Genomic DNA, 16698 nt, shown 5'->3' with positions numbered 1-16698 from the left:
AGCACCTGCCTTTCATGTAGAACAGGCATCCCCAACAGCCCTCCAGATGTTTTGGACTACAATTCCCATCATCCCTGACCACTGGTCCTGTTAGCTAGGGATCATGGGAGTTGTAGGCCAAAACATCTGGAGGTCCACAGTTTGGGGATGCCTGATGTAGAAGTTTCCAGGTTCAATCCTCAGCATCTCCAGGTAAGGATGAGAATGTCCCCTCGGAGAGCTGCTGCCAGTCAGAGTGGTCCATGGCAGTCTGACTCTGTTAGGAGGCAGCTTCCTGTGTCTTCTCTTCAGGGAAGGGTTGTAACTCGGTGGTTAGAGATCTGCTTTGCATGCAGAAGGTGCCAGGTTCAATCTCCCGGTAGGGCTGGGAATCCTGTAGCTGCTGCTGGCCAGTGCTGGCAATACTGAGCTAAACGGCCAATTCGTTACACAAAGCTTCCTGTGTCCCCCAGCTGAACTCATCATCTTTCCGTACTGCAGGGATGAATGCTGGGAGATGTTTGAAAAATAGGTGCTGGGGCTGATCCCTGGGAAACAGCAAAAACTTGCTTGCTGTAGTAACCCTTTCCTCCCTGGATGCATGCCGGGATAAGGAATGAGGGGCAGGTTTAATACAGAGAAGCCAACTCATAGGGGGACGAGATCCCTTGGCTCCCCCAATAAAATATTTGGAGGGAGGCAGCTCCCCCCCCGTTAATAGGCATTGCCATTCAAATAGTGTGCGTGCGCCGTGTCTTGTGATCGATTTTGTGGGGCGGGGCTTACGCTTACCTGCCCTCCCCAAAATTTTATTCAAGTTGCCCCCCCCCTTAACATATAAGGTCCCGGGGCTGAATGCTGCTGGAAACGAAACGCTTTCCTACCTGGCTTGAGACCGGAAAGCGAAACTCTCCCAAACAAAAAGGTGCCGGGGCTGAAGAAGGCTGGGTGTCTCCCCGGACTCTCTGCCTGCTGCCGTGACCCTTTCCTGGCTGGAGACGGAAAGAAAACGGACAAAAATCACCTTCCCGCCGGGGAAAAACAAAAGGTCCCGCGGCTGAACTGCGCCGTAGTCCGCGCTTTCCTGGCTGGCTGCGTGGCTGGGCGGGTCCGGGCGCGGGGAGCTCCGCCTCTGCTTCCTTCCTCGCCTCGCTCGTCTTCGGGCGCCCGGGTTGGAGCAGACGCGGTTCTCGGCCGTCCTGGAAGCCCGGTCGCTCGGAGCCGCGATGACCCAGCCCGGGGCTACTCGAGCGGGGTAGCCGAAGCGCCGCCAAGCCGGCCGGGATTAGGAGAAGCGGGAGAAGGAGAAAGGAGAAGGAGGAGGGCGCGCGGCTGGGGCGCCTTGGAGAGCTCGCTTTTGTTCCGCTCCTGGCGCTGCGGCAACGCCGCCGCCGCCGCCGCCGCCTGCCCGGGGCGCAGAGCCTCAGGGGCAAAGAGAGAGAAGCAAGACACGGGGCCGACCGGCCGCTATCCGCCCTTACCCGGCTCTGGGTCCCGCAGGGCCACCGCTGCACGAGAGAGGAACACGGCAGAGTCCGGCCAAGGGTCGCTTGCGCCTGGCGCGCCTCGCCTCGCCTCTCCAAAGGCACCGAGGCGCCGCCGCCGCCGCCGAGGTTACACAAGCGCTCCGAGGGAGCAGGAAGGCACCGAGGCAGCCCCACAAGTGCCCGGCGGAGCCGGAGCGTTTCTCGACCGAGGCGAGCCAAGGTAAGCGCGGCGCCTCTCCGGGACGCCCAGGCGCGGTTTGCGCGCCCCCTCCCCAAAACCGGCGCGCCGGGGACTCCCCGCGCTCCGGCTCTTTGCGCGCTCGGGGAGGTGGGCTAGGTTGGGGAGGGGGTGCTTTATGGGGTCTGTGGAATCGAGGCTTTTAATATTTATTTTCAACCCCGGTGTTAGTGGTTTGCCCTGGAGCGCATAGGGGCGCTCCTTAACGCGCGGCTTGGATATGCGCAAGTGTGAAGGTCTTCGGGTTGCCAGCTTGCCGGGGTGCTTCTGCTCCTGTGGCTTTGAGAGGAGCGCGGCAGGGAGCTTGGCGGGGGTAGCCTGCTAAGCGCTGGAGGCGGAATTGTGTCGGCGTAGCCGCGGGGGCAAGGTTAAAAGTTGGCAACTGCGGATCCCGTTTCAACTCCATTCCATCCGTGCAAGTTTGCTGGGAGGTACTGCTGCCTTCAGTGGGGCTTACTCCGAAGTAAGTAGGGCATGCATAGGAATGCATTTTTGTTAAAGAAAACAGGAAAGAGATCACCCAACTTAGATTCCTGTGTCTTGTTATTCCTCGCCCTTAGTCTTTGGGTTGTGGTGGGCTACAGTATATGCATTGTTTCTGTTTATGTAGGAATTATCCTCTCTGAGGGGGGCTGTACTGAAGATTGTGCCACCTCCCTTGAGTAAAGCGATCAACTTTTTTTACATTCCTTTAAGTCTCTTGTGCTGTGTTAGTTGCGTGGGAGGTAGATGTTCATCAGGTGCAGCTGACCCCCCCCCTCTTACCCCTGCAGCATCTCAATACCCTGATGGGGAAAACCTTTCCTAGTTGAATTTCTGCTGGGTAAAGGCACAGCAGCCCTGTTTTTTTTTGGGGGGGGGAAGGTGGCAACCCATCCTCTTTGGCACGGGGTGCGGGTAGCGGGCCGCACCATTTAAATGCATGAACCGTTGATTTAAAATGAATGAAACGTGGTTGAAAGATCTCTGGCCCCTCCTCGTTGCCCAAATCTACAATGTAGTAAATGCTTTGGGGCCAGGACTTGTTGTCTCTGACCACATCTGCTCTGTACCTTTAAAGCATTATGATACCAGTTTAAGCAATCGTGGCATCCTCCAAAGAATCCTGGGAACTGTAGTTTGCTGAGGCTGCGGAGAGGTGCGAGGAGACCCCCCCTATTTCCCTCACAGAGCTACTGGTATATAATATACAGAGGGGTTTAACTGTCATTCCCTTCTCCCAGGGAACTCTGGGAATTGTAGCTCCGTGAGGGGAATAGGGGTCTTCCAGCAATGTTTACCACTCTTGACAAACTACACTTCCCAGAATGCTTTGGGGGAGGGGAAGTCCTGGCTGTTAAAGTGGTACAAGAGTGCTCTAAATATATAGAGCGGCTGTGGCCTCTGTTTAGGCTACCGTGAAGCAGGGATGAACGGAGACTGGACTCTGTTGGTTGACAGCAGCAACAGAACTACGTTTTCCCGCCCAATTAGACGGCTGAAACGAAGCGATGTAACAAGGAACGGATTTTGCATGTGTGTGAAAGGCCTGTGAGCTCATCTCTGCTCTGAAAGCAAATTCCTAAGGTTCAGGAGGTGCTCGGCCACACCCTGTTCTTCCCTGCTAACTGTATGGCTGCTTCCAGGTGATCTGTGCATGGTACGTTTATCCTGATACGTTTGCAGGGAGGTTAAACAAAGTTGTGTCAAACAAGTGTGATTTCATCTTTTTTGCTGCATTTCCCCTTCACTTCCGTAATTGCAGAAAAAAGAAAAAGTCTGATCATTTTGTGGAGGGAAGCAGGTTTGTGTGCGAGGCCTCCCAGTGGACTATAACTGCTCAACCTGACTCTCCCACTCTGTGATTGATTTCTTGCCCGCCTCCCCCTGCCTTGAAAATGACAACAGTCTGGAAGCCCCCTAACATCTTTTGCAACTGGCTGTGCTTGGGAGGTGTTTGTTTGTTGATTTAATTTTTTTATTTCTGGCTTTTATTCTGTGCATCATCCCAAGGTCACCTGCCCAGGTGGGTTACATAAACTGAAACGCAATCACGAAATGATAAACAACAAATGGGAAAATAGAAATGTTGGGGCTCTAGGAAAAATTGCGAAGCGGATCTGACGAGTGTGAGATCCACTCATGCTTTTCGTAAAGGGCCATGTGTCAGGGATGGGGAAGCTCAGGCCTTGTGGCCCTCGAAGCTCTCTGAAGGCCACGCTCCCTCCTCAGCCCTGCCTCTTCTCTCCAGGCCACAGCATTTTTGAGTGTTTTCTCTTGCCCTTGCACTCTGAGGATGACGCGTCTTGTTTGCCTGGATGGATAATAGAGATGGATGTATGAGAAAATTTGTTGCTCCTCCCACTTTTGCTTCTAGCCCTGCCCACCTGCATGTGGCTCCTGAAAGCTTGCCTAGGAAGGAATGCGGCCCCTGGGCTGTAAGAGGTTGCCCACCCCTGTATAAATACTGGGAAGTCCATTCTGTGATTAGTTCATATGTCTCTACTGCCTGCTCCCTTTTGCCAAAGTGTTTTGGAACTGGCTTGCCATTACAACTGGCGTTCAGTGCCTGAAAGCGTGTCCAGGGTTGTAGAGAATGTGTATTTTTGAAGTTAATGTTTCCCCGACGTCTTGGACGAGCGTCTCTTGGCTGACTTCATTCCGCTCATGCCATAAATCTCTGCTCCACTTAATTTAGGAGGGAACTATTTGCCTCCCTTCTCCCCCAGCCCTCCCTGGCCGAATCTGGGAAGGAGAGGGGGCAGCGATGGTCCCACCCTCTACCCCAAAGGCCACATCTGCCTGTAGCGTTTCCGCAGCGGCCTGTGAAAATCCCCCGTGGGAATTTGCACAGAAGCCTCGGAGCAATTGCAGAGGCGACTGTGCGATCTTCCTTGCGGGGATCTGATGTTTCCATGCCAGCGGGAATATCCCAAGCTCAAAAGAGATCTCCCTTGACATTCGTTAGTGCAATTTATTTTCCTGTTACCTACCCTGTCACCCTTCCCCAACCTGGCGCCCTCCAGATGTTCTATTATCTATCACGTCAATATCCCAACTTTCCCCCAAGGACCTCAGACACATAGTTCTCCCCTCTCCCCATTCCACCCCCTCACGACAATCGTGCGAGGTAGTTTAGGCTTAGAGCAGGCACCCCCAAACTTCGGTCCTCCAGATGTTTTTGGACTACAATTCCCATCTTCCTCGACCACTGGTCCTGTTAGCTAGGGATCATGGGAGTTGTAGGCCAAAACATCTGGAGGTCCACAGTTTGGGGGTGCCTGGCTTAGAGGCAGTGTCTGGCCCATGGACACGCTCAACGAGCTTTCTATGGCTGAGTGGGGATTTGAACCCTGGTCCTCCCAGGTCTGCCCAACACTGGCGCTGTTGCTGTTTTGAACTACGACTCCCATCATCGCCCTGAACCAGCATGGCTATGTGGAGCCAGCACTGTTTGAAATTAGCCAGGCGCCAGGCGCATTTTGCACCTGGCTTTTGACCCGGGAGCCAGTGGCCGATAGCCGGTTGGAAAACGCGCCTGGCGAAATTCGAACACTGCTCCAGTGTTAACCACTGCTACCCCCGGCCACAACGTTTCGTGAACATCAAAAAATTTGGTTTGCCTTTCTTTTAAATTTTCTGCTTGACACCTAAATAGTCTTTCCCAGATTTGGGAGGGTGTTATCTGACCGCCTGAGCAAGATTAATGGCACCTCATCAGCTTAGTCAGGTGGAGTGGGCTGGGTCAATGCGAGCAATTAAGATCCTTCCTTATAATGTCTTAATAAGCCTGATGGCTTGGACAAGCTGATGCCCCCCTGGAGGTGTTACAGCTGGCAGCGCCTTCAGATCTGAGCACTCCTCTCTCGGGGCAGGAGGGAGGGAGATTGTGGCAAAGGGGGTCAGCGGGAGGCAGGGTGAGACCCGTGTGCTGGTTCTGCAGGTGGTGAAGGGATGCAATTTATGCAAAATCCCCCCCCCCCAGAGCAGAGGAAGGCAGCTACTTCAGGCTCCAGGCCAAATAACGTTCATCCAGCAGTTGCAAGGAATCGCTCTCCCTCCCTCTGGAACTCCCTGCCTCTTGATATTAGGCCTGGGCTGGATTTGACGCCTGCCAAAAAACCTCTTGGTTTGGGCAAGCCCTGATGAGGCATGCTGTTGCATTGTGTACACCAGTTTCTTATTTTGAACTGTTGGTTTTTATCTATGTTTTGAGGTCCCCCCCCCCCCGCTCTCATACTTCCCACTGGCAAACAGGTCGCCTTCTGCAGCTGCTTGCTCTTTAAAGAATCGGCTTGCCTCTTCAGCAACAGGACCCCTTTGCAGAGAAATTGGGCAGCCCAGGCTCTGATTGCGGGTGCATGTCGGCCACATGCCCTCGACCCCTTGCGCATTTCCACCAGGGGTTTGGATTAATGGGCAGAGGTGGAAAAATAGGAGGGGCCTGCGTGTGTGTGGACCTGCAGGGGGAAAAAAATCGTGGCAATGCCTTGCCTTCTTCCCAGGATCCCTTTTCTCATCTGCTCTAAGCCTGCCCTTAAATAACTGCAAGGTGGCGTCGCACAGCGAGGAGGAACATTGAACTGTGAGCTTTTAAATCCTCACTTTGTGGCTAAGCGGAGATTTCCGCCCGCCGGGTGGCCTTGGTAACTGCTCTCTTTCAACTTTTTGACCCCCGTCATCTGTCAGATGGGTGTGAAACTGGCCTACCTGACAGAGGGGTTTGAAAGGTGACGGGGAGAACTTTTGAAATGTCTCTGGGCTGCCTACAAATGGGCTTCCCTGCAGGGGAGGGTTTGGGAAACAGTGCTAGAAACTGGGATATATATATATAAGTTTATTGCCAAATGGCGCTTTAAACCTAGGTTACGGAAGCGACAACAGAATGTCTAGTTGTTGTTTTTTTAACAAGGAACTTTATCATTGTAAAATTATTAATATTAATTTCATTTCTACACCACTTTACATTTTAAAGAATATGAAAAACAATTTGTAACACATAAAAAGACATCAAATCAAACAATCCAAAATAAATGCAATTCAAGCTTCCAGGGAAATCATAGAATCATAGAGTCTGACATCTCCACCATCTGGGCAACATCAGATCTTAGAATCGTAGAATCAGAGCCCGAAGAGACCACAAGGGCCATCCAGTCCAACCCCCTGCCAAGCAGGAATCACCATCAACGGCTTAGGGAGCTGGGTATGTTTAGCCTGGAGAAGAGAAGGTTAAGGGGTGATATGATATACATGTTCAAATATATGAAAGGATGTCATATGGAGGAGGGAGAAAGATTGTTTTCTGCTGCTCCAGAGAAGCGGACACAGAGCAATGGATTCAAACTACAAGAAAGAAGATTCCACCTAAACATTAGGAAGAACTTCCTGACAGTAAGAGCTGTTCGGCAGTGGAATTTGCTGCCAAGGAGTGTGGTGGAGTCTCCTTCTTTGGAGGTCTTTAAGCAGAGGCTTGACAGACATCTGTCAGGAATACTTTGATGGTGTTTCCTGCTCAGCAGGGGGTTGGACTGGATGGCCCTTGTGGTCTCTTCCAACTGTAGGATTCCATGATTCTAATGCACCCTTATCCTCCACGGATTTCTCTAATCCGCTTTTAAAGCCATCCGAGTAGGTCATCAGTAGACCTTGTGGCGGTGGGTTCCGCAGGTTCACTACGCGCTGTGTGTGCAGACTTACTTCGGTGTGTGGGTCCTGAACCTTCCAGTGATCACCTTCGTTGCATGTCTCCAAGGAGCATTAAAAAGTTTTCTTTGCAATCTCCAAACACGCCGGACATAATTTTTATACACCTTTCCCGGGTCTCCTCTTGCATTTCTCTCAACTAAAAAAGTCTCAGTTGCTGCAACAGACGGGGCAGTCACTTCATCCCCTTGATTATTTCAGTTGCCTTTCTCTGAACGTTTCCCAACCCTACAGTATATCCTTCAAGGTTTGCTCCCTTTTTATGCATGACATTCAGCTCAAAGTAACATTCCTCTGTGTTTTCCCCATTTTGCTTTTGCATCCTCCCCTCCGCCCCTCCCTTTTTTGGGAAAATCTGACTTTTCTTTTCTTTTTTTGCACAATGGAACAGATGCTCCATTTCCCTGGGTGTAAATTTCCTAAGCCTACAGCTGTTTGTGTATGAGCATAAGTGGAATATGTGTGTTGCATCCCAATAAACCCTGATTGATGGGACTAAGTTAGCAGGCGAATCTAGAGGGAAATGGGGTTCAGGGACAGGCACCAAATATACGATGCAGGAGGGGAGGGCATATTCTTACCCCACTGATCCACAACTAAGCAACCGAACAGCAATTAATTCCCCCTCTCTACTTAAATAGCTTTTTAACATATTTATACACCCATACCAGGTGTTTTGCATGAAGCTGTTAACAACGTAATGTATCTAGGAACATATTTTTAAAATGCATTGTTAAGCAGAAATGTGTTGCAATGTTTGGGACTTTTCAATGCAGGCCTGGTGCAACCCTGCCACAGAGCAACTTCACGTAACCAGTGTGGTGTAGTGGTTAGAGCAGGCATCCCCAAACTGCGGCCCTCTAGATTTTCGGCCTACAACTCCCATGACCCCTAGCTAACAGGACCAGTGGTCGGGGAAGATGGGAATTATAGTCCAAAACATCTGGAGGGCCAAAGTTTGGGGATGCCTGGGTTAGAGTATCGGTCTGGGATCTGGGAGACAGGGGTTCGAATTACCACTCGGCCATGAAGCTCACTGGCTGACCTTGGCCAAGGCAGTCTCGCTCATCCTAACCTACCTCGCAAGGTTGTTGTGGGGATGAGAACAAATGTACGGCCACCTTGACCACCTTGGAGGCAGTGTTAGAAAGTCAGATATTTAACCTAGGCCCCAAATAGCTCCTTAAACCAAGGTTACAGTCGCCAAAATGGAATGTCTAGTTTCCATTTTGGGGGCAAGACGCTCTAGAGCAGCCCCCCCCAAAAAAACTAAGCCCTCCAGATCTTTTGGGACTACAACTCCCATCACCCCTAGCTAACAGGACCAGTGGTCAGGGATGATGAGAATTGTAGTCCCAAAACATCTGGAGGGCCGAGTTTGGGGATGCCTGCTCTAGAGTCTTTGTTTTTCAAATGATGGACTGACCGTGACTGAGTCTCAGTTGAACATCTGGCTAGTTCGGATGGCAACCTGGAGCTAGGTTAAGACCTTTAATAATAATAATAATAATAATAATAATAATAATAATAATAATAATAATAATTTATTTATACCCCACCCTCCCCAGTCAAAAACCGGGCTCAGGGCGGCTGACACAACAGAATTACAATAAAACATAAAAACAATTAATTAAAATACAGATTAAAATACAGTATTAAAATTTAAAGTGCAGCCTCATTTCAAGTAGTCCATAAATCCAAGCCATGAGGGAGGAAAACGCAGGGGTTAGGCTGAGTCTAACCCAAAGGCCAGGCGAAACAGCTCTGTCTTGCAGGCCCTGTAGAAAGATGACAAATTCCGCAGGGCCCTGGTCTCCTGGGAAAGAGTGTTCCACCAAGTTGGGGCCAGTACTGAAAAGGCCCTGGTTCTAGTAGAGGCCAATCAATAATAATAATAATAATAATAATAATAATAATAATAATAATAATAAATTTTTATTTATACCCCGCCCTCCCCAGTCAAAAACCGGGCTCAGGGCGGCTGACACCAACAGAATTACAATAAAACATAAAAACAATTAATTAAAATACAGATTAAAATACATCTTATGGCTCGGGATCTCCGGAATATTGTTGTTTGTGGACCTTAAGGTCCTCCACGGGGCATACCAGGAGAGGCGGTCCCGTAGGTACGAGGGTCCCAAGCCGCATAGGGCTTTAAAGGTCAAAACCAGCACCTTAAACCTGATCCTGTACTCCACCGGGAGCCAGTGCAGCTGGTAAAGCACTGGATGAATGTAATCCTGCGGCCGGGACCCTGTAAGGAGCCTCGCTGCGGCATTCTGCACCCGCTGGAGTTTCTGGGTCAGCTTTAAGGGCAGCCCCGCGTAGAGCGAGTTACAATAGTCACTTGAGAACCTAAAGAAGAAAAGTCACTTGATCCAAACAGTCCGCTTTTCGATTGGCCTATCCTGACCTCTTTTTCCAAACGGCGACTGCGCAAAGCAATTTGGTTCCAGAAATTCATTCCGATTGTGCAGATAAAATATGACTGATAGAATGGTACAAGATGGGGTGTTAGTGTGTGAAAACAGTCCAGATCCAATGATCCCTGGATGGGGAGAGATTAGACACCACCCTGGCCCCCGGGCATCATCACTTGGTCGCAGGTGGCTGATAGCCAGGAGCAATATGCGCCTGGCGCCTGGCTAATTTCGAACACTGCTTGGAGGAGAGGTGAGATCTGAATGCAATAGATAAACGAAATTTGTACGTTTCCCAGCAGTACCACACTCCATGCATCTTGTCTGTTCTTTGCTACAGCAGGAATTCTCATCTCTGTCCAGATGGCAAATGGGGATCTTTCCACGCCTGAAATCTTTGCCCTCTCCAGATTTGAAGCACTTCCTATTTTTAGAGGCAGCAGGGCTTAATCTATCTGCAGCGGCTTCCACAAATCCTGTCTTGTTTGTCTGCCTTTGGAGAGGAGGGAAAGGAATTGGAGTTCGTATGGCAAAGAAGGAGGACTTTTAATTTTTTGCAGCAAGCAAAAAAGCAAGGGGATGTTCTGTTTCTGCACATCTGACGTCTTTTAGCTGCGTTGTTTTTCTGTGAGATCCTGTTCCTTTCCGCCATCCAGAATGGAGGGTGCTTTCTGTAATATTAAAAGCAATCATTAAAAAAGGAAATAAGTGGGGGTTTGTGAATTAAAATTAAAACCTCTTAATGAAAATCCTTTCCTTTCAGATTAAGTGAGTTGCGGTCAGACGACCCTGTTTGTGTGTGTGCTGAGATTTTGTAGAAGGAAGGGAAAGGGAAGTCGCAGAATGTATAGATTGGCTTCAGACTCCCAGGAATTTTCACATCCGGTGTGAGGATATGTCCGTTTGAAAGCAAGCTTCTTGTATGGGGTAGGGGAAAATCTCTTGCCAAGTGGTTGCCTCATCTCAAAAGGGATATTGTGGAGCAGAGGTTAGGAAGGTTTATCTTGCCTGGGCTGGATCGGTCCTGCGGAGATCCCTCCGTAGGCCAGATTGCGCGCCAGATTCCTGTGATTTTTGGCGTCTGTGTACGCGCAGATGAGATTTTTGCTGCCACGGAAGCAAGTACCCGCGCTGCGCTGTGCCGGTTTAGCGCGAGCGGGCAACTCGGTTCAGGGAGCAGCTCGGGGGCCGGTCAAATGAGCTCTGCGGGCTGCTTCCGGCCCATGGGCCCCTGTTGTACAGCTTCAGGAAATGATCATCTTCTGACTCCCTTATGGGGAAGGTTTACAGCATTTTGGGACATTTTAGTTTGGAGAAAAGGTGTCGGAAGAGGCTACACGATAGAAGCACATAAGATGTATTTATTTACTTCATAGGTTTTCCAGGTTGCTTTTAGAGCTGGGAGATAGTTTGATGTCCGTATTGTGATAATTGGTTTCATAACTTTTGACCTGGCAATATATCGTGAATCATGATGTGTGTGTGTGTGTGTGTGTGTGTGTGTGTGTTGTGTAACTCCAGCTAGCTCAGGGGTCAGCAACATTTTTCAGCCGGGGGCCGATCCGCCGTCCCTCAGACCTTGTGGGGGGGGCCGGACTATATTTTGAAAAGAAGAAGAAGAAGAAATTCCTATGCCCCACAAATAACCCAGAGATGCATTTTAAACAAAAGCACACATTCTACTCATGTAAAAACACCAGGCAGGCCCCACAAATAACCCAGAGATGCATTTTAAACAAAAGCACACATTCTACTCATGTAAAAACACCAGGCAGGCCCCACAAATAACCCAGAGATGCATTTTAAATAGAAGCACACATTCTACTCATGTAAAAACACCAGGCAGGCCCCACAAATAACCCAGAGATGCATTTTAAACAAAAGCACACATTCTACTGTTGAATGATTGTGTAAAAGTGTCATTATTGTTTCACTGTACCTTTAAGAGTCAGGAAAGATTTAATGACTGGGGCTCTGCAGCTGTGGAGCAGCTCTACAGGTGTTGCTGTGAAGCTGATGATGCAGGGTATATCAGGGGTGTTGTGTGTTGCCTCTGTGCTGGGCGTTTTCCCAGTGTGCTCTTGGTGGGTGGTTTGGTTGTGTGGGTATTTTGTATAAGCCTGATTTAATTTTTGTTAAATTTACTTTCTCCATTAAACCAAGCATTTGTTTAAGTCTTGGTCTCTATGTGTAAGTTCCTCAACCAGTTTCTGCTGATTTTGCTTTTAACCCCAACATCTTGGTTATGGGCCCAGTGGTTGAGCGTGGAACTGCACATGTTTGTTTTTGGAGAAAGGTTTAGAAAGGTTTTTTCCTTCTTTTTGCTGCAACGGTTTTGTGGGCTGGTGGTTGAAAAGTTCCAGCATGGCAGACCGTGTTGCTGAGGCTGAGAAGGCTTTGACATTCCCGCAACTAACGGCCGAGAACTATAGCTTATGGTCCTTTCGCATGGAAGCACTTCTGACTTCCCGTGATGTGTGGAAGTACGTGACCGAGGACCCTCCTCCTGCTCCTATGACCGATGCCTGGTCGAAAGGTGATGCTAAAGCAAGGGCATTAATTAACTTGTCTGTTAGTGATCAGCAAGTTGTGTATATAAGAAATAAGAAGACTGCCAAAGAAATGTGGGACAGTCTTGCGGCAGTGCACGTTAGAAAGGAGTCAGTGTCTGCCATAGCTAGCCAGATATCTGCTGTACCTCCAGCACAATTAACTGTGGAAGGGGTAACAGCAAGATTGATGGGCGAGCTGGACAGAAGGGAGGCTTGTGGGATTAGCACTCCTATTTCTAAAAATAATGAGGAACGCCGTATGCAAGTCTGTGGTGATTCATCTGCTTTCAAAACTTCCAAGCATTGCTGCTTTTGTAAAAAGCAGGGGCACCTTGCGAGGGACTGCAGATTTAAAAAGCAAAATGCTTCAGAGTCCGTTCCAGTTCGTAAATCACAGACAGCAACCCAGCAGTCGGCAGCACATCGTAAAGATGGACGTGAGCCGCGAGCGTTCCATGCTCGTGAATTAGGTCGTAAAGTAATTAAAGATGACACGTGGAAATCGTTTGTAGTAGATTCCGGGGCGTCAATTCATCTTTGTAACGACCGAAGTCTGTTTATTTCTTTCGAAGAGGAAATTGGCACCATTCATCTGGCCAACTCCGACGTTCTACAGTCGCTTGGCAGAGGTACTGTGAAACTTGACTCCTTGAACATCACAATAGCAAATTGCACTTACTGCCCATCAGTGGACAATTTATTATCAGTAAGTTGCTTTGCACGCCAAGGAGTAACTGTGTGCTTCACAAAATCACTATGTGAGTTCTACAAAGGGGGAAAGCGTGTATTGTATGCCAGAGAGTCTGAAGGTTTATATAGACTATATTTTAAAAAGCATTCACAGCCACCTGTGAACTGTAGAGTAACCCAGCCAAGGCAAGGGTTGAGAAAAAGTCAGGGGCTGAGAAATGTAAAACCTCACTCTGGATGTATTCATGAGGCGCATAGACTTTTGGGACATTTAAATTTCACAGATGTGATAAAGACAGAGAAGATTGTTGATGGACTAAACTTGAAGCCATGTAAATACTATATGCAATGTGTATCTTGTTGTAAGAATAAGATTAAGGTTGCAAGAAAGGGTAAATGCTCAGGCAGGAAAGTAACAGAGCCATTTGAACGCGTGCATTGTGATTTAGTAGGGCCACTCCCTCCTTCCTTAGGAAATTCAAAATATTGGCTTACTCTTATTGATCAGTACAGCAGATATTGTTTTGTTTACACCATTGCTGAAAAGTCACAAGCACTTGAGAAGTACAAGATTTTTTGCAACTGGGTAAAAACCCACTTTAACAAACCTATAAAGCATTTGTTTTCTGACAGGGGGGGAGAATTTGTTTCTGAGGAATTCTCACATTTCCTGGAAGCGCAGGGGACTGTTCACGAGTTGTCCTGCCCTAGAAGTCCTTGGCAGAATGGGATTGTAGAAGTAGTGCAACGTGATTTGCAGGCAGGTGTTAAAACTTACTTGCATGATGCTAATTTGGAGAAAGAATATTGGGCGGAATCTCTTCATGCCTATCTTTTTGTTAAAAACAGATCCTATCATTCTAGTTTAAATGTTACACCCTATGAAATGTTGTTTAAAAAACGCCCTAATTTAAAATACCTGCGAATTTGGGGTTCAGACGTTATTATTCACTACCCTGCTAGACACAAGTTGGATGAGCGTAGTGTTCAAGGAAAGTTTATGGGCTACCAGCAGGGGGCGTACAGAGTTTATGTACCAGCAACTGGCAAATTTCATATTACCAGAAGCATGATTGAAACTGTAAATTGGAATAGAGTTGCTATTTTTCAAGATAGTGCTGGTTTAGATAATGCTGATGAGGAGGAAGTAGAAGTAGAAGAGGAAGACGCTGGAGCAGGGGATACTAGTGGATCTGAAGACGAAAAGCCTGTTGTGTCTGGTGATTTGTTTGAAAATTTAAAGACACAGACACCTAAAGAAAGGTTAAGTTCTTCTGAATTTTCTGAAAGTAGGAAAAGCCCACAAGAGTCTCATCAGTCTGATGATAGCAATTTACAGTCTGAAGCTAGAAGTCCAAATAGTTCTACTGATTCTGAAGGGCCTAGCTCTTCTTCAGGACTAAGACGTTCAGACAGAAAGAGACAGGAACCAAGACGGTTTTCAAAAGAGCAGTTATATACTGTGTATGCCAATAAAGCAGTTTTTGAGCCAAAATGCTACAACGATGTTCAAAAATTACCTTTGCATGAAGCTGCAAATTGGTACAAAGCTATGGATGCTGAAATAGCTTCTTTAAAAGAGCATAACACTTGGTCTCTTGTACCACAAACCCCAGACATGAGAGTTATTGATTCAAAATGGGTTTATAAAGTGAAAATGAATGATAAAAACGAAGTTGTAAGGTACAAGGCTAGGTTAGTAGCCAGAGGTTTCCAGCAAATCCCAGGTGAAGACTATGATTTGTGTTACTCACCGAGCGTAAAATATGAATCTGTTAAGCTTTTGTTAAAAGATGCATCCCAGCGTGGACATTCTGTCTATCATGTAGATATAAAAACTGCCTATTTGTTTGCAGATTTAGAAGAACAAATTTTTATGCGTGTCCCTGATGGCGTAATCGCCACTAAAGGAGTAGTGTGCAAACTAAATAAATCTCTTTATGGTTTGCATCAGAGTGGTAAAAACTGGCATCAGACTTTAGTGAAGGAATTGCTGAATTTTGGCTTTACACAAGGCAAGGCAGATAACTGTGTATTTACAAAAGAAAATGGAAATTTTGTGACCAAATTATGTGTATTTGTAGATGATATATTAATTTCTACAAAAACTAAACATGAATATACACAGATAGTGTCACTGTTACAAGAAAAATTTGATGTGGTAGAATTAGGCAAAGCTAAAAACTATATATCCATGCAAATTGAAGAAGGCAAAAATGGTTCTTATCTGATTCATCAAAATGCAAAAATAGATGATCTTGTTGAAATGTTATGTTTAAAGAATGCAAATGGGAAAGAAACGCCTATGGTATGTGGTTTCACTTTTACAGATGGCAATAACACGTTCTCTGACAAAACTTTGTATCGCTCTGCCATAGGCAAGCTCAATTTTATTCAAAGAGTTTCAAGGCCAGATGTAACTTATGCTTTTCATTTTCTGGCAAAATTTGTAGAAAAACCCACTACCCAATGCTTCAAAGCTCTTAAGAGAGTGGTGATGTACCTCAAACACACAAAACATTATAGGTTGGAATTTACACCATCTATTGACAAAGGTTTTGAAATATATTGTGATGCATCTCATGCTGTAGAGCAAAATAATTACAAAGGTACATCTGGTATGGTTTATTTTTATAATGGGTGTCCTTTTGAATGGAAAGCACAGAATCAAATGATTAATTGTCTTTCTTCAACTGAAAGTGAGTTATATGCCTGTACTCAGGCCATTCGTGATATAGAGTGGTATTTACAAATATTTGAAGACTTAAAGATGCCAGCATCACTCCCAGTAAAAGTTTATCTCGATTCCCAGAGTGGACTTGCTATCCTGTGCTCAGAAACCAACACACAGCGCACTAGAGTGTTGAGATTACGTTTACAATTTGTAAAGAATTTGATTGCTGACAAAACAATTGTTTTTGAATATGTCCCCGGTGACAGACAAGTTGCAGACATCTTTACTAAAGCACTTCCAAAAGTTGCGCATGAAAGACATGTACAAAGTTTGTCTCTGTTTCACAATAATGAACTGCAGGGGATATGTTGAATGATTGTGTAAAAGTGTCATTATTGTTTCACTGTACCTTTAAGAGTCAGGAAAGATTTAATGACTGGGGCTCTGCAGCTGTGGAGCAGCTCTACAGGTGTTGCTGTGAAGCTGATGATGCAGGGTATATCAGGGGTGTTGTGTGTTGCCTCTGTGCTGGGCGTTTTCCCAGTGTGCTCTTGGTGGGTGGTTTGGTTGTGTGGGTATTTTGTATAAGCCTGATTTAATTTTTGTTAAATTTACTTTCTCCATTAAACCAAGCATTTGTTTAAGTCTTGGTCTCTATGTGTAAGTTCCTCAACCAGTTTCTGCTGATTTTGCTTTTAACCCCAACATCTTCTCATGTAAAAACACCAGACAGGCCCCACAAATAACCCAGAGATGCATTTTAAATAAACGACACGTTCTACTCATGTAAAAACACGCTGATTCCTGAACCGTCCATGGGCCAGATTGGGAAGGTGATTGGGCCGCATCCAGCCCACGGGCCTTAGGTTGCCTACCCCTGAGCTAGCTCTTGCAACAGTTCACTCGTTCTAATATGGAGAATCGCGCACAGTGGAAATGGCCCTAACTATGGACTAAAGGCAGAGGTTTTTAA

General features: G+C 47.1%; 1 protein-coding gene across 3 annotated transcripts in view; it reads left to right on the top strand.

The window, feature by feature from the left end:
* The first annotated feature begins 1209 nt into the window (after window positions 1–1209).
* Window positions 1210–16698, top strand: part of GDPD5 (glycerophosphodiester phosphodiesterase domain containing 5) — a 176488-nt gene continuing 160999 nt past the window's right edge. Inside the window, exon 1 of one of the 3 annotated variants that reach the window (XM_060273933.1) lies at window positions 1210–1686. The gene's annotated coding sequence lies outside the window, so the exon portion shown is untranslated. The remainder of the gene's footprint in view (window positions 1687–16698) is intronic. The other 2 variants (XM_060273932.1, XM_060273931.1) reach the window with 2 other exon arrangements.

The sequence above is a fragment of the Zootoca vivipara genome, chromosome 4 (genome assembly GCF_963506605.1).
Source record: "Zootoca vivipara chromosome 4, rZooViv1.1, whole genome shotgun sequence".
NCBI classification, from domain to species: domain Eukaryota; kingdom Metazoa; phylum Chordata; class Lepidosauria; order Squamata; family Lacertidae; genus Zootoca; species Zootoca vivipara.
Note: the sequence above shows the minus strand (reverse complement) of the source record. Positions and strands in the feature narration are given on the sequence as shown.